The following is a 19,454-nucleotide window of genomic DNA, read 5'->3' as shown; positions in this document are numbered from 1 at the left end:
CCAAGTTGACACATAACCTTAACCATCACAACCAGTGTTGGTTACTGCCAGATGCACGTCATTATACACAGAATAGTCAGATAGTAGATTTTTCACTATTGTCATAAATGCGAAATGTCAGATAATGAGATAGCCAATAAGTGAGGAGTAGGATTAATAAGGAGCCCTGGCGGCGCAGTGATTAATGTACTCAGCTGCTAACTGAAACATCGATGATTCAAACACAACAGCCGCTCCGTGGGAGAAAAATGTGGCAGTCTGCTTCTGTAAAGAAACCCTATGTGGCAGTTCTACACTGTCCTATAGGATCACAATGAATTGAAATTGACTTGATGGTAGTGGGGTTTGAAGTTTATTAATGTTTAAAAAGTGATTTGAAATAATTTCAAATATATAAAAATATTGCAAGAGTATTACAAAAAGTTTCATATCCTTCTTACCCAAATGCCTCGACTCTTAACATGTTACCTCATTTGCTCCATCCCCTTTGTTCTCTATCTACTATGCGATTATCATTTGTATTTTTCTGAACTAACTTAGAACAAACTGTTAGATATAGCACACACTATGCTAAATTTCTCCAGTATGATTTTTCATACAACAAAGACTCTCTTTCCTGCATAAGAGCCATACCACCAGCTGCCATCAAGTGGACTTAAAGAACTCATGGTGAACTCATGGTGCCCCCGTGTGTGTCAGAGTAGAATTGTGCCCCATAGGGTTTTCAATGGCTGATTTTTCAGAAGTAGAGATTGCCAGGCCTTTCTCTGAGGAAACTCTGGCTGGACTCGAACCTCCAGCCTTTCATTTAGCAGCTGAGTTCTTAACCATTTGCACCACCTATGGACCTTCTAGGGAAGTCTTGTTATTGTTAGGTGCTGCCAAGTTGATTTCCACTCATAGCAACCTAGGTAGCTATGGGGAGCCTACTAGAGGTAAAATCAAACCTCTGGGGTTGGTCTTTTCTGTAACTGAGATCACCTGGTGGTACTAAAGGGAATATAACCTCTGCTCGTGATCTGCTTAAAATAAATGGAAAACACATTGGGATCAATCCTCCATAAGAAAGAATCAATGAAACTACAAACACAAGAAAACTCACAGAAATGTGAAAGCATTGTAAAAGTAGTTATAAAGTAAATCTAACTCATTAATATAATAAGAAATTAAGATTCCACCAAAAAAAAAAGCAGTTGCCTTCCAGTCAATTCCAAATTATGGTAACCCCTGCATGTCAGAGTAGAACGGTGCTCCATGGGGTTTTTAACAGCTGATTTTCAGAAGTAGATCGCCAGACTTTTTCTGAGGTGCTCCTGGGGAAATCCAGCCTCCAACCTTTCAGTTAGCAGTCAAGCAATTTAACCATTTGTACCACCCAGAGACTCTACATAGATGGATGGATGGATGGATGGATGGATGGATCGATGGATCGATGGATCAATGGATGGACTGGCGGACAGGTGAGTGGACAGGTTGACGGGTGGATGGATGGATCAATAGATACACAGATAGATAGATACATAGACAGAAACACAGATACATGGATAGATAGATACATAGATAGGTATTTACATAGGTAGGTAGGTAGATGGATAGATAGGTAGGTAGGTAGGCAGGTGGGTGGGTGGGTGGACGAGTGGACAGATAGACAGATGGACTGACGGATGGAAGGACAGATGGACGGGTAGGTGGATGGAAGGATGGATGGATAGATCGATAGATACATAGATAAATACATAGATACATACATAGGTAAATACGTACATAGATGGATGGATGGATGAATGAATAGGTAGGTAGACAGAGAGTGATAGATGGAGAGATTGATGGATAGATAGATGGACAGATAAGTAGATAGAGAGCAAATTCTGGTGGCACAGTGGCTAAGCACTCAGCTACTAACTGAAAGTTCTTTGGTTCAAACCCACCAGCAGCTCCATGGGCGAAAGATGTGGCAGTCTGCTTTTGTAAAGATTTACAGCTTTGGAAACTCTATGCGGCAGTTCTACCCTGTCCTGTAGGGTTGCCTTGAGTTAGCAGCCAAACACTTCAACCATTTGCACTTTAACTAGTTGCACCACCCAGGGACTCTACATATATAAATAACATTATTATAGCTCCTAATCAATAAAAGGAGCCCTGGTGGCACAGTGGTTAAGAACTCGGCTGCTAACCAAAAGGTCGGCAATTTGAATCCACCGGCCACTCCTTGGAAACCTTATGGAACAGTTCTACTCTGTGCTATGGGGTCGCTATGAGTGGGAATGGAGTCGACAGCAACTGGTTTTTGGTTTTTGAATCAACAACAACAAAATGAAACATGAAAGGATTTCCAATAAAATATTACACAGCATTTTTAGAAAATGTGTTTTTCAGTTTAACTTAAAGAGACAATGGTCCTTGAGAGCTGGGAATGTCTTTGCTTTGGATCCGAATTTATCGTAGTATCCAGAAAAAAACCGGCAAAGATTACCATGGAAATGCAAGACATTTAAATGAAACACAATTTAATTTAATCACCTAAATGTAGTCTCTTCCTCCTTGTAGCCCCCCTCGCCATCTCCCAGCTTTTCATTCTCACTCTTCAAACTCTGATCGCCTATGTCATTGTTGTCGTTTCTTGCTGTCGAGTCTACTCTGACTCATGGTGGCCCCATGTGTGCAGAGTAGAACTGCTCCATAGGGTTTTCAAGGCTGTCTTCTAGGGGTTTCTGGGTGGGCTTGAACTGCCAACCTTTTGGCTAGTAGTGGAGCGGCACACTGGGACTTCCTGATCACCTAAAATTAAGAGGAAACTTGTTGAAGATTTTTCTTTAAAAGAATTGTATCTCATTTTTCAAAAGTTGTGATGTAAGGGAAATAGTAAGATTATAAAAAATATCTTTAGTTTTGATACTGTAACTAGCAAACAACAGGACCTTCACTGGGTGAGTTTAGGGGGCAGTTTTTGGGTTTATTCAACAAACTGCTAAATACAGATCTTCACAGTCAGGGAGGAAAAGCCATTTTGAGAAATGACTGTGATCTAGTAAGTGTGATTTTTCAAAGACTTCTGAGTAGCTTTAATTTATTTTCTTAATCTAAATATGAGAAAGTTTTGCTTTTGTGAGCAAAAGCTATTTCAAACTAGCCCCAATCATGAGGATTAATATTGATGTCAAATATTTTGCTTTTAAAATCTTAATCGACATAATACTTATGATCTAATCCAGATGATGTCATGGCAATATTTGTCCATATTAATAATAAATCACTCTCAAGATAAAATGATCTACATTGCTCATGATAACCTCTCTATGTCATCAGTAAAAATCCCATTTATGCCAGAATGAAATCAAAATCAGATTGAATTAAAGAAGAGAGGCAGGAAGTGACTAGGTGGGAGGAGGTACCCTGTATATAAAAGCCTCACATCTGGGGATTTCAGTTCAGACCTGAGCGGCCAGTGGAAGCAGCTGGAGCCAGGGGAGAAGCTAGCAGAGGAGAGGTGAGTGCTTTCTTCTGTAGTTTCCTTTTTACTTCTCAGATTTCTACAAAGGGCCGATAGGGGAGAGCAGGATCTGGGGAATAACTGGTTAATTCGGCAAGTGTTGTTCTGAGACCAACTCCATGCCAGGCCCAGTGTATGCACTTCAGGACCCTGGGCCCTCTGCTCTAGGGGCACTCAACAGAACTTATATTTCCAATATCCAGGAAGAAGAATGACATAGTCTTCAATTTCCTTCACCAAATCATAGTTTTCCAGCTCTACCAGATGTTGAACTTAATTTCCCCCATTTAATTCTTCAACCTCTCAGCTCTTGCTATGGATTTGTATCCCTTCTGCCCTGTGGTCTCTCAGAAGAATGACATCAGGTCGAATTGTCAGCTGGGGAAATTGATTTCCAAGATCAAGGAACTGGATCCCCACCTGAGAACTAATCTACACCTGAACCCAAGCATGCTGAAGTTCCAAAGTAAGGAGTCCGTACAACATGAACCCAATGTAAAAAGGGCCCTGGAAAAAGTAAGTGGTCAAAAGGTTCTCCATTAAGGCTGTGGGGACCATGGTCTCGGGGAACATCTAGCTCAACTGGCATAATACAGTTTATAAAGACAATGTTCTACATTCTACCTTGGTGAGCAGTGTCTGGGGTCTTAAAAACCTGTGAGCGGCCGTCTAAGATACTCCACTGGTCTCATCCCTTCGGGAGCAAAGGAGAATGAAGAGAACAGGATACAAGGAAAAGATTAGTCTGAAGGACTAATGGACCACAGCTACCAAGGCCTCCACCGGACTGAGTCCAGTACAGCTAGATGGTGCCTGGCTACCACCACTGACTGCTCTGACCAGGATCACATCAGAGGGTTCTGGACAGAGCTGGAGAAGGATGTAGAACATAATTCTAACTTCCAAAAAACGACCAGATTTACTGGCCTAAAGGAGACTGGAAAAACCCCGAGAGTATGGCCCCCAGACACCCTTTTAGCTCAGTGGAGAGGTTATCTCCGAGGTTTACCATTCAGCCTGGGAGTGGACAGCCCCGTAAAACCAAATGGGACTAATGAGATACAGTAGTCCAGTGCCAAGGGCCAGAAGACAGAAGGGGACAAGGAAGCTGGTGATAGGGAACCCAAGGTAGAGTAAGGATATTGTTGATGTGTTGTGAGATTGTTAACCATTGTCATAGGGCAACATGTATAGTAACTGTTAAATGAGAAACTATTTTGTTCTGTAAGCCTTCATCTTAAGTGAGAATAGCAGCACTATTGGAAGAGCGTAGTCAATGTCACTGAACTGTGCATGTAGAAATTTTTGAAATGGTGTATCTTTGGCTATGTGTATTTTCACCAAAAAAAAAAGGTTGAGAAGTTAGAGGGTTGACATGTTGTGGGGTTGTTAACCAATGTCATAAAACAATATGTGTACTACTGTTTCATGAGAAACTATTTGTTCTGTAAGCCTTCACTTGAAGTACAATTAAAAAAAAAAAAGTTTCTCCATTAATGATGGGAATTACCTGAGTTATGACACCTAAAATGTTTATGATCCCCAAGCAACAGTTATTCTCAACCCCGAGTATAGATTAGAACCACTGTTCTGTAATTCCACCCTGACAAGTAGGGCCAGCTAGAGATGTGAGTTGAAATCAACATGACGGCACACAACAAGTTTCCTGCCTCTCTCAGCACTACTTCATGTGAATTCTGGGACTCAGCTGCTGCCAAGATCCAAACACGTCCCCACTCAAACACACAGGAACACATTCTTCTACCTTGACTCCCCAGGGAATAGGCATCTCGTCTCAGGTCTCCTAGCATGGAAAGCAAGTGCTAGTCTACAACACTAACTGGGTAAGCAAATTGCAAAGCAAATTCCAATGCTATTATTTCAGTATTATTCTACAATAAGTAAAATTATTTCTGTCATTAAAATTATCTAAGATATTTCTACATTTTGACACGTGTTTTGTGTTAATTGAAAGAATAATTCTGAGAGCCAACAGCAGTCATGATTTTTGCCCTCATGAATCTTAAGCACTAAACAGAAGAAAACTCCTTGATCAAATGATATAAAAAGAAGTCCTACTATGAATAAGAAACACTTATAGTTGCAATTATATTCATTCATTCAATGTATTAAAATTTTCCTAGTCAGGAAGACACAGAAGTCTCCCTAGCAATATTCTGAGTAGAACTAAAGACATGAAAATGAACAAGGTATTTGGACCTTTGCAGTAGAAATAAAGAAAAGGCCTGTATTCTGTGTATTTTCTGAGATACTTATTTTTCTCTCCACAGTGGAAGTGACCTTAGACATTGGCACAGCGAACAACCACTTCATCATTTCTGAAGACCTGAGGTACATCTGATGTGGGTATTTCAAACAGAATCAGAAGAAGTTTACTGAGAGATTCAAATACTCCATGTGTGTCCTGGGCTCCCTTAGTTCACCTCTGGCCACCATTACTGGGAGGTGGCGTGGGAACAAGTCAAGAATGGGATCTGGGTGTTTGCAAAGAATCTGTTAGTTAACAAGGGACTATTCTACTGTCTTCAGAACTTGGCTTCTGGACTGTGGGTGTGAGAAATTAACAGGTTTACTCAGCCAGTGAGATGCCATTTAACCCTGCTTATGCCAAGTGGAGATTTTCCTGGATATGGATATTGGAAAAGTTTTTGTTGTTGTTGTGACATTAGCCATGGACTCCATATCTTCACATTTACAAAAATGTCTGCTGCAGAGCCACTGCACACAATTTTTGATCTTTCAAATCCAATTAACAATGATCAAGGCATCCTGAGAGTCTCACCTGTGATGAATTCAGCACTGTCAACAAGTTTCCTGTCAGTATTCCAGTGTATCTGAGCAGGGCAAATAAATCATGACCACAGAAACGTTTCTAGAAAATCCCTTTGTGCTTGTGTTTAAACTTCCTCTTGGTACAAAGTTATAGCAGAAAAATATAGAACATCTGAGGACTCATAAAGATGAAGTAGATTAGTTAGGAAAAACGTCAGTTGTTAGGTGTTCTGGTTGTCTTCTTTGGGCCTTATGTTTATATTTCTGTTCCAATGAATATGTCTTCCACTTTGATTGCATTTCTAAATGTTTTCTTTTTTATTTTCTGTAAGAACAACTTAATGTGATATAGAGGTCATAAATTAAATACACATTTGGGTTTACCCAAAGGATTAGATTTTCTAAATAATAAGGAAAACAAATAGATGGAAATATATATGTGTGTGTGTATCCAGTGGAGAAATGGATCAATGCCTATATAATGTCCAGAATGAGAAGACAAATTATTCCTATCATAGCAAAGTTTGCCTAACAGTTTCTTGGACCTGTACTTGTTTAGGTCTTTAATTTGGGTGCTACAAAAATGGAACTCTTTAGTCTCCATTTGAGGTAATATTCATGGTAACATCTGACATGCTCACTCATTCTTTCCTTCTTGACTAACATATCAATACAGAAACAAGTCTTGGATACCTACTACCATTACACTCCTTTGAAAGAATCAATAAAAGTGATGAAGTTCTAGCCGGACTGACCAAGAAAAATAGGCAAGTTAGAGGGTGGAACCAAGATAGTGGCTTAGTCATATGCACCACAATGTTCTCCTGCACCAAAGACCAAAAAAAAAAAAACAAGTGAAACAGAAGCAGATAACAATCCAGGAACCCTGAACATCAAAAATGAGGGTCTAGGAACTTATCCAAACACCAACTGGAAGGAAAAACTGAGTGAATGCAACGAACGATCAGTAACAGAACAGATAAGCTCAGCCATCCTTCCTGGCCCAACACAACCATCTTAGGACAAAGCCAGCAGTGACCATGGGTGAAGAAAACAGCAAGGCAACTTCATGACTTTCCCGAAAGGAGCAGAGAAACTCTACAGACCCATGTGGAGAGAAGCAGAGTCAGGAAAGTTGCCAGGATCCAGAACTGGAGATACCTAGGAGTGGTGGCCCCGATCTCAGGTGGAGTGGCACAAAAGGGGCAGTGGACATATGGAGTGTCAGTGGGAGGTCTTCCACCCAACCAGTCCCCAGGAGACCCTCCCACTTGCTGGCTGCAGTGGATGTGAGGTGTAACAGTACCCATGTATCCTAGCCAGAGGGACCCACTCCCCCTCACCTCATCCTTCTGATCAGAGGCAGAAGAGATTCCTATAACCTGACTACCTCACTTGACCAGGGGAACACAATAGAAGCTTCTTCTTCCCCCCTACCCTACCCAATCCCATCCAGTATCTCACTTGCCCACTCGATGAGCAGGACTCAGTATGCCCCCAAGCACATGCCTGCCTACCACCTACACCTCCCCAAGGGCCTGGTGGGGAGAAGTGGTGGTGAAACAGCAAGAGAGCCTGCCCATTGCTCCCTTCTCATTCCCCCACCTGGCAAGGGACAGAGATGATGTGACTGTGCACACACTTCTCTGCCACCCCTTCCTCTCTCCCCCTGTCTGCCACAAGATTGAGGTGGCACCACTGTGAGTGCACTGCCGGCACAACTCCCTCCCTCAACCTGCCCAGTGAGGCACAGAGATGCTTCAACTGTGTATGCATCCCCCCCTGAGGTACTTTCCTCCCTCCCCAACCCAGTGTGAAGCAGAAGATGCACGAGTGCGCATGCATACAACTGCTGCATCTTGACCCCCTCTCTGCCCACCATCAGGCAGATGCAGTACAACTAACCATGCATTCGCCTACCATTCCTTCATCCCTCCCCACCGCCCAGGAAGAGATGGAGGTAGCATGACTGCATGTGCATCCACCCAGCAACCCTCTCTACCACCCACACTTCCCTCCAACCAGCTACAGGTGATGACCACACCCCCACTTACTCTCCACACCCACCACACTGGCCACTCTACCCGCACGGAGAACACCAGTCTCCACTCCTGCAATACTGAACCGAAGACAGATGGAGGCCAAAGCTCAACTAACTCACCCTCAGCTGCCCCAAAAGACCAGTAAACAAAGACCCAATGGTGTTCTATAAGAAGAACATTGATACATATCATAACCAAACTTTGCAAAACCAAAGGCAAAGAAGGAATCACGAAAGCTACTTGGGAAAAAACAAAAGATCACCTACAAAGGAGCACCAATAAGACTAAATTCTGATTACTTGGCAGAAACCATGCAGGCAAGAAGGCAATGTGATGACATATATAAAACCTTGAAAGAAAAAACTACCAACCAAGAATTATATATCCAGCAAAATTATTCCTCAAATACGATGGTGAAATTAAGACATTTCCAGACAAACAGAAATTAAGGAAATTTGTAAAAACCAGACCAACTTTATAAGAAATGTTACAAGGAATTCTTCAGACAGAAAATTACTAACACTAGACACCAACCTGAGATTAAAACACATGACAACATCAGCCAGATATCAACCTAGATAAATAAATCTCAAAAATAAAATAAATCCAAAAGATGGAAAACAGGGAACCAGAGACATCAATCTGTAACTGACGACCACCTCTAAACATAAAGGGGGAATAAAGGGTATAGGTTTAGAACTTCCATGTGGAGAGACGTTCAAGGTGATATAAAAAAAAAAAAAATGACTCCTTTAAACTTCGGAAGATAAAGATAAATTTCAGGGTAACCACAAAGAAAGTTAACAAACCTACTTATCAAAATAGAAAAGAAGAAAATCATAAAGAATCAGTACACACAAAACCAACTACAATGAAGGAAGTGAAAAGAAAAGCTGCCATCAAAAAAGAAAAGAAAAAAAACCTCAGCACAGAAAATTAAGCAGAATGAAGAACTTTAGATACCACACAAAAAAAAGCATAACAAAATGACAGCAATAAACTCATACCTATATATAATCACACTGAATGTAAATGGCCTAAATGCACCAATAAAGAGACAGAGAGTGGCAGAATGGAATAAAAAACCACCACCCATAGATATGCTATCTGCAAGAGTCACAACTAAGATGCAAAATATAAATAAACTAAAACTTAGAGGATGGGAAAAGATATATCAAGTAAACAATAACCAAAAAGAGTAGGAGTGGCAATATTAATCTCTGATAAAATAGACTTTAACCCTTTCATGGATGATTTCTTTTTTTGGAATTTTTTTTGTGATGTCATGTTTTTTTCACTAATGGAACGGATGCTGAATCATTGTTGGTAGTTTTTATTATTTGAAAAAAATGGGGTGTTAATTTGCAAGTAGAACATATCAGTCCCATGTTCCATGAAGTACATCATACACGTGGGACATATCAGTCCTATGGTGCATTACACCTCCTGGTTACACTTGAGCCATAAAATATCTTACTCAGCTTTCCAAAAATACAAACAAAATAGTAAATAAACTTTGCATTTGCTGCACATTATTGTTATCAGTTTGATTTAGAGTGGACCATATCAGTACCATGTTCTGTGAAGCATACCATACATGTGGGACGTAATCAGTCTCATGGCCCAGAAAGTGCATCACAAACTGTTTTTACCCGCAAAATAACTCAGTTACTTGAATATTTCCGAATGCCAGTAACCATACCTTCCCAGTAACACAAAGGAAATAGTAAACATATTTGCAAGACTTATCTTGCTGTACAGAAGTCAAAAGATACAAAAGTTTCACACAATGACTCCTCTGGGAAGTATACCCTCATACGAATGACTCTCAACACTCAAATGTGGAGCAGACCAACTTCTTGCTTTTTAGGCAGTTGCCCCAGTACCGACCACAATGCCACAATGTACTAGAGTGGTTCAAATGCCTGCCAATAAACCTCCAGGGATGGAAAATGTAACACAGGCATATATATCCCATGGTCCATGAAAGGATTAAGGCAAAATCCATCATAAAAGACAGGGAAGGACATTATATAAAGATTAAAGGGTCAATTCACCAAGAGGACATACCCATAATAAACATAAACTAAAACCAAATCCATTGCCATGGCGTTGATTCAAACTCAAATATAAAACAAAATCTAACAGCACTGAAATGAGAAACAGACATTTCCACAATAACACTAGGATTCTTTAACATCCAACTCTTGATGAAACACAGAACAACAAGAAAGAAACTCGACAAAGACACAGAAGATCCAAATACCACAATCAACGAACTCACTTCACAGCCTGTGGTGCAATGGATCGCTTTTGTGTGGCCTTTTTAACACAGCTCTATAAGATGTATATTACATGCTATAAAATCCACCTATTTTAAGTGTTTATATATTCAACGCTTTTTGGTAAATATATACAGTCATTCAACCCACATTCATGAGCTGATGGACACTTGGTTTGTTTCCACCTTGTGCCTATTGAATAATGCTGTGATGAACGTTGGGAACAAGCATCTGAATGAGTCACTGCTTTCAATTCTTTTGGGTAGAGACCTAGGAGTGAAATTGCTAGCTCATATGGTAATTCTATGTTTAACTTTTTGAGGAACTGTCAAATTGTTTTCCACAGCTGCTGCACCATTTTACATTCCCACCAGCAGTGGATGAGTGTTCCGATTTATCCACATTATCAACAAGACATTTTTTTTTCCATTTTCCCTAAAGTAGCTATTCCTATAGATGTGAAGGGGTATCACATTGTGGCTTTTATTTGGATTTTCCTGTGTCTAACAGACTGGAAGAGATACATATTTGTGCCCATTCCAAAGAAAAGTGATCCAACAGAATGCGGAAATTATCAAGTATCATTAATATCACACACAAGTAATACTTTGCTGAAGATCATTCTAAAGTGGTTGCAGCAGTACATCGACAGGGAATGAGGGATATCATTGCTGATGTCAGCTGGATCCTGTCTAAAAGCAGAGAATAACAGAAAGATGTTTACCTGTATTTCATTGACTATGTAAAGGCATTTGACTGTGTGGATCATAACAAACTATGCAGAACATTGCGAAGAATGGGAATTCCAGAACACTTAATCGTGCTCATGAGGAATCTGAACATAGACAAAGAGGCAGCTGTTCAAACAGAACAAGGGGCTACTGTGTGGTTTAAATTCAGGAAAGGTGTGCGTCAGGGTTGTATCCTTTCACCATACTTAGTCAATCTGTAAGCCGAGCAAATAATCCCAGAAGCTGAAATATATGAAAAGAATGGGGCATCAGGATTGGAGAAATATGCATTAACAACCTGTGTTCTGCAGATGACACAACCTTGCTTGCTGAAAGTGAAGAGGGCTTGAAGCACTTACTGATGAAGATTAAAGACTACAGCCTTCAGTACGGATTACACCTCAACATAAACAAAAGAAAAATCCTCACAACTGGACCAATAAGCAACATCATGATAAATGGAGAAATTGTTGAAGTTGTCAAGGATTTCACTTTACTTGGATCCACAATCTATACCCATAGAAGCAGCAGTCAAGAAATCAGACAATATAGTGTGTTGGGCAAATCTGCTGCAAAAGACCTCTTTAAAGTGTTTTTCACTTTAAAGCAAAAATATCACTTTGAGGACTAAGGTGTGCCTGACCCAAGCCACAGTATTTTCCGTCACCTCATATGCATATGAAAGCTGGACAATGAATAAGGAAGACCAAAGAAGAATCGAAGTCTTTGAATTATGGTGTTGGTGAAGAACATTGAATATACCATGGACTTCCAGAAGGATAAATAAATCTGTCTTTGAAGAAGTACAGCCAGAATTCTCCTCAGAAGCAATAATATGAGGGGAGCGGGTAGCCAGATGTCCTTAGGGATCAGGAGACAGAAACTTTTACTAAACTGAACAGGAACAGAATCAGGTCAGTCCTAGACCTTGGCGGAGAGAGTCAGAAAGGAAAATGGAGGCCAGAAGTCAAGACAAGATGTTTGTAAACATTGACATATCATCCCCTGGGGGATGACTGTGATATGACCGGAAGGAGTTTTATAATTATTTCATGAATCAGATGTTGTTAAATATGTCTAAAATAGCCACTTAAAAATTAAAACCAGTTCAGGATTTTATATGTGAAGAATAAAGGTCAAAAAAGTCACAAATTTTGTGAAGGGTACTGTAATAGAGATGTTTTGTAGAATTTATGAACAGCTATAATTACCTTCCCATTTTTTGAATTTCAAAAAAAATCTGAGGTGGCGTAGAGGGGCTTCAACTCTAGACTTCATTCTGGGAATAAAAAGACCTGTGGCCACAAGCAGTAAGACTTGTGAATTTAGAGTCCTGGGAGAGACCAGACGCCAGATTAAATGGTGATGCTCACTACGGACCAGTCATTGGGTCAGCATGATTTTGGAAACTTGAAAGAGCAATTGGAACTAAAGTAAAGGGAACGCTCGACCTACCTTCAAGTTACCCTTCCACCCTTGATGGAACTTTGATTCTGAACTTGGATTCTTCCATAGGGAACATAGAAAACTTTCTGTTGCAGCTGTTGGGCTGCTCATTAGGATATTCTAATTAACGGCCAAGAGTTGTCTCTAATCACCAGTGGTGGCTCACGCTGACTTAACTGGAGATAAAAATTGCTTCTTGTTGGAGATGGCCCAGTCTCCCCATGGAAACACTGTCACTTGTCCTACAGTTGACATGATAATGGTATCTCTATGGGGAGACCAGATCCAGGAACCCTGTAGCTACAACTATGGCCTCAAATGTTCCGGGCTCATCTTGAATGACACTTCTCTACATGGACCTCTGGAGTAAAGAGCAGCCAGGTGAGTGTGCCCTTAGGTTTAAGCCAAGGGCAAGGACAGGACAAAGCGGTATCTAACAGGAAACGGATGCAGAGTGGAGGTTGTATAGGAATACTGGGCAGGACAGGTGCTGACCTGCCTCAGCAGCAGCAGCTCCGTCCATGCTCTAGCTGGGCTGAGGGTGACGGGGGGAAGGTGTGTGCAGGGGAGTCTCTCAGGGTGGGATCAAAATGTGGGGATCCTTGCAAATTCCTCTCCCTAGACCTGACTCTGAGAGAGAGATGGAGTCAGGCTCTGGAATCTGGGACCAGCCTTGGATGCCAAAACCACTGAGCTCTTCACTTGTATAATAGTCTGCTAACTGTCTCAGACCTAACAGACTGAGGCTTGGGTGTGGATATCTGTGGACAAATTGTGTTTGTGGTAGGACTCAAATATCCAAACATAAAGCAAGATCCATACACACACACATACACACACTCACAAGTACGAACAGAAACACACCAGTCTGCAGTATGATGATATACCTAGTTTTCCTTCTGAAATCTCACTGCAGGAAGATGCAATCTTCTCAGTATTTCTGCAAAGCTTTTCTGCATTCTTTCCGTGTGTTTTCTGGATTCTGTGTGTGACAGTTGCTGATATTTGTATTTCTCTATGTGAATAGGGAAGGGACCTTCTCTCCTTTAACCTGGGTCAGCAAAGGAGAGAGAAAATTTAGCAAGATGAACTCTCGTTAATCTCCTTATTGGTCAAAGTAGTGTTACTGTTGGAATTTAACTGAACTTTTCTTTCGTTTTTACATTTGATTATCCTTCCCTCACATACCTGACTGTGATAAGTAATCAAAACAAGGAAACAAATGATCTCTATAATAACGCTACTTTCTACTTATGCTAAATGAAAACTAACTTTGTTCCAGCCATTGTGATCAAAATTAACATGAAATCTGCACTGTATATTCAAACCATGCTATGACTTATGTTCTATTTTCAGAGCCTTTTTTATCAGCTGTCATCTAGTCAACTCCAACTCATGGTGACCCTATGTGTGTCAGAGTAGAATGGTGCTCCATAGGGTTTTCAATGGCTAATTTTTCAGAAGTAGATCACCATGCTTTTCTTCCAACTTACGTTCTACTTTAATTCAAACATGACTTTTTAAATGAGGAAACAGTGGCACAGAGTGATTAATAAAATTTCCCAGGTTACACAAAGCTAATAAATGGATAATCTTGACATGAAATAAGAGCTTTCTGACACCAGAGGCTGGACTCTTGACAACCTGCTCCCCTGCCTCTAACTCAAAGTCCTGATATTATTTCCATATTATATATGAGGTGACCAAGTTTCTGAGAGGTCAGGGTTGGGTTCCAGTGTCTCCGCACCAGTGCATGGGAGTTAGAAGATTATCTAACTAATTTTAATACAATTGCAACATAATCAATTGTCATCTTTTGAGAACTCATAACATTTTTCATCAGAGTGACTTGATACTAAATACATTTTTAAAAAAATATCAAAACCAGCACCCAGATCTGATTAATCCAAAGATGATGATGTTAAGTTACTCACTGTACTGCTTCCTGTGTTGTCTACATGGTAGATTCAAGATGACTCAATTTTCCTAAAAGAATATTCTGGTAACTCTGAACTTTGGTTTTGAGTTCATTTATCTTTTCTGCACTTGACAGTGGTTTCTGGGTTCTCAAGAATAATTAAGGATCATGGCCCCTGGGAGACCTCAGACATTCAACCAGAGTAAGTCAATCTTCGTGTTGTACCTGTACAACCTTGTTTTCTCTCATAAGGACCCTGATCAAACTTCGCTTTATTGTGACCCCCATGTGTGCTATGGGCGATTTTGAACTCATAGATCTAACCTGATGCTTGTCTGTAAAATCCAGAACAAAGCAGAGCCAGACAAAACACAGGCACTCAAAATCTAATGAAGAATTAATACAATGTCTCTGTGTACTGGGTCTAGTGATCGGGATATTTAAATTTTTGGTGTGGACTGAGGTGGGCTGGAGGCAACTCAGGAAATGCTGTCCAGGATCTGACTTCTCAGCATCAGGAGCTAAGATCTGGAGAATTACTGAGAATTAGAGTATTTTGATCATTGGTGATTTTTTCTACACTGAGTAGAATATCTGAGGACATTTTCTGGTCATCTTATGTATTCCGAGGGCTACTAATTTAAAAAAAAAATTTAGTGTCCTATCGCTCTTCCCTGTAACATTATGAGTTCTCAAAAGCTGACAATTGATTGTGTAATAATTATGTTAATATTAGTTAGGAAAGCTTCTGATTTGCACATTATATTGGACTTTTCCATTTTATTTTCTTAAGCTAATGCATTATTGTGACAGGCACGATGATCACAAACTCTAACAGTGGCACAGTGCATCCTTGTCTTTGAGTTGTTCATTTATTCATTGACTCAGTACATGTTCATTTAAAACCTATTAAGTGTCAACCAGAAACCCTGGTGGTGTAGTGGTTAAGAGCTATGGCTGCTAACCAAAAGGTTGGCAGTTCTCATCCACCAGGCTCTCCTTGGAAACCCTATGTGGCAGTTCTCCTCTGTCCTATAGGGTCACTATGAGTTGGAATTGATTCAATGGCAGCGGGTTTGGTTTTTGGTTTTTATGTGTCAACCATATTGGTGAACAAGACAGATATGACTTCTCAGTTCATGGAGCTTACATTCTGTGGGGAGTTGGAATATAAAAGTAAATGAAAAAAAAAAAACATACTCGCTGCTGTCGAGTTGATTCCAACTCATAGCGACTCTATAGGACAGGGTAGAACTGCACGATAGTGTTTCCAAGGAGCACCTGGTAGATTCAGACTGTCAGCCTTTTGGTTAGCAGCTGTAGCTCTTAACCACTACACCACCAGGGTTTCCATAAAAATAAAAAAGTAAATACAAAATAATACATTGTGAAATTAATATCAGGGTTGTGTTCTCTACTTTGAGACCCTCCTATAGAATATGACTTTGTCTTTCTTTTCATGAGAAGAAAATGTCAAGAATACTTTCCTGAAGTTGGATAAATAAGAATGTTAATGACTTCACCCACATAGCCCCTACTTACACTCCAGGACACTTTGTGTCCCTCCATGTCTTTTCAGAACAATGCCCTAAGAATCACTAGGCAAGTGGCTCGGAAAATCCTTTTTCTTTTCCAGATCGATCAGGGTTGGGACTCAAGCCAATGTCATTCTCTTCATCTATAATGTCTTCCCAGTCTTTCTTGGCCACAGGATGAGACCCACACATGTGATTCTTGCCTGCATGGCCATGGCCAACTTCTTGGTTCTTCTTTCTACTGGGATTCCGTACACAATGTTAGCTTTTGTTCTTCGAAAACCCCTCTCCACCCTTGGGTGTAAACTTGTCTATTACATTCGCTGAGTGGCTCGCAGCACTGCCCTGTGCTCCACCTGTTTCCTGAGCATTTATCAGCTTGTCACTCTCATCCCCAAAAAACTGGTGTGGACAATGATCCAAGGGAGAGCCATCAAGGTCATTGGTCCTTTCTGTTTCATCTGCTGGATGTTAGGTGTCTTGACATACCCAATGATAGTACTGCTCATACATGGGCCCCAGTGCAGGTATTGTCATGTTGAAATAAACACACATAATATGGTGTCTTTTTTGGTCTCGTGGTCTGAGCCAGTGGCTCCATGGTGCTTCTCCTGCAGAGACACCACCACTTCCACAAATGTCCCTCTGAGACCAGAGCTACTCATGCCATCCTGATGCTGGTGGTCACCTTTTTCAACTTTTATGCCCTGAGTTCTATTCTTAATTTTTATATTGCTACTTTTTTGGACACTCAACTATGGTTGATGTATGCCTCTCATATTTTGTCTTCATGTTTTCCCACTGTCAGAACCTTACTGCTGATCCTCAGGGATCCTAGAGCCCCTAAATTCTGTTCTTGAGGGGAAATATATAGGGAACAGCTTCTGTATTATCCATAATTACTCTATCCAGTGTCCAATGGATCCACTTCCAAGAACGTTGCAGATTTTCATTAATATTGTTCCTCAGTCAATTTGATAGGTTAGATGAATGAAGAAATATTAGGGAGTTTGGAAAAGCTGCCATCCATGGATTTTTCATTTGGATTTTTAGTTTTCATCATTAAGGACTAGAAACCAGAACTTTGGTTTCTAGTTGTCCTACTTTCTTTTTCCCCCTTTGTCTCTTTTTTGCCTTCCTTTAGGTTAGTCTGAGTTTTTTTTTTTTTTAATTCTTTATACTTTTATTTAATTGTTTTAAGATATAACAAATTCTTATTAGTGGTTGTTGTAGCCATCATAAGATGCATCCCTAACATATCACATTCTGTTTAGAATTACTATCTTCCACGTCACAGAATATATCAGAACCTTAAATAGTATAATTCCATATGCTTCCTCCAATGAATTATGCTACTGTTTTTATAAATTTTAAATGTATGTGTGCTATAAATGCTATTAATTTTGCTTTCATGGGTCAGTGTTCTTTACAGAAATTAAGAAATGAAAAGCAAATGTAGATTACACATTTATTCACGTTTGTCATTTCTAGTGCTCATTATTGTTTATTGTAAAAATGTTGACCTTGGGTATAATTTGCCTTCAGCATGAAGGACTTCCTTTTGCTTTTCTTGCAGTGCAAGCCCTCTGTTTGCTGAATTATCTGAACTTTCATTTATCTTAAAATAGCTTAACTTCGCTTGCATTTATTTTGACAAATTAGGCAAAAGATCTTTATTTTTTAAAAGGTACTGCAATGTGATTAAGATAGAACACTCAATAGAAAGCTGGGTGAAGATCATAAACAGATGGTCCAAATTTATTTAGGAAAATGAAATTATAAAAATTTATTTAGGTATTTCCACTTCATTTTAAAAATCAAAGAAATGCAATGCCAACAAATTATTATTAATATTTAAAATAAGTGAATCTAAATCATTTCAAATATATAGAAATATTGCAAGAATAGTACAAAGAGTCTGATATATTCCTGACTTAAATGCCCCAACTCTTTTAATAAGTTACTTCATTTGCTCCATCACCTTTATCCTCTCTCCACTATCCCTTTATCGTTACTCTTTTTCTGAACTACTTTATAGCATGTTTGACATGGTGAACACCGTTGCTAAGTTCTCCATTGTGATTTTCCCTACAACAAAGACACTGTCTTACAAAACAACCCTCCCTTCTAATCAGAAAACCAACATTGATCAAAATGATGGCTCAATTCACACACTCTGTCCAAAGTTTCCAATTGACCCAACAATGTATCATTTTACTTTCATGTCCAGTATCCCTGTTCAAGAACATGATTGTATTTGTCACGCCTCTTCATTCTCCACTCTCAAACTTTTCCTCCATTGCTTCTTGTCTTTCATGTACTCAACAGTCTACAGTCTATAGAAGATCCTCCCACTGGTTCTGTTGGACATTTCCTCATAACTAAGATCCAGTTCATGCCTCCTTGGCATGAAGACCCTGGAAACAATGGAGAGCTCTTTTCTGTGTGGGACACCAGGGGGCATGCTGTGTCTACCTGACCCACCACTGGCCAGTTAACCTTCATAACGTGAAGGACTTAACCAAGTCTTTCATGGTGAGATATACTGAGATGATGCTTCTATGCTGTTCTTTATTACACTTCCACTAACCATCTTTAATTTCTATTGACATCTCCTGTCTAAACCAACCAACACCATGATAGTTGTCTAATGGCAGTCCTCAATTATGATTAGTTAGCATCTACTGTAAGAAAGAGCTTTCTCTTGTCCCATTTATTTATTTATTCATTCTTATTCAAAAGTAAGAGCCCTGGTGGCACAGTGGTTAAGAGCTATGGCTACTAACCAAAATGCTGGCAGTTTGAATCCACCAGCCGCTCTTTGGAAACCCTATGAAGTGGTTCTACTCTGTCCTATAGGGTCGCTATGAGTCAGAATTGACTCAACGGCAGCAAGTTTGATTCGGTTTTTGGTTTATTTAAAAACAAACACCTATATTATAAAATGAATTGCATTCTGAAACCATCATTATTTATTTTCTTGCTCATGTGGTCCCAGGTTTGATCAGTGGCAAATCTGTAAAGCTCCCACATTCTTACACAAGAAGATATTCCAGGCTCCTCTTGTACCATCCTACATGCAGCCCTGGCATCAGTCATTTCACCAAGAAATACTGTTTCCTTCCAGTGAAGACTGATCTATAAAAGGATCTGGGGCCGAAGAGGAAGAAAGGGTTCAGTTTACAAAGATCCTAAAATTCAGTGTTATGGCTTTGGA

General features: G+C 40.0%; 1 pseudogene; it reads left to right on the top strand.

Annotated features, from left to right (window-relative positions):
- The first annotated feature begins 1,432 nt into the window (after nt 1-1,432).
- Nucleotides 1,433-6,349, top strand: LOC111822842 (ret finger protein-like 3; annotated as a pseudogene).
- Nucleotides 6,350-19,454: the final 13,105 nt, after the last annotated feature.

Source organism: Trichechus manatus, unplaced genomic scaffold (assembly GCF_000243295.1).
Source record: "Trichechus manatus latirostris isolate Lorelei unplaced genomic scaffold, TriManLat1.0 scaffold00216, whole genome shotgun sequence".
NCBI classification, from domain to species: Eukaryota; Metazoa; Chordata; class Mammalia; order Sirenia; family Trichechidae; genus Trichechus; species Trichechus manatus.
The sequence above is the reverse complement of the archived record's forward strand: the minus strand, read 5'-3'. Positions and strand labels throughout refer to the sequence as shown.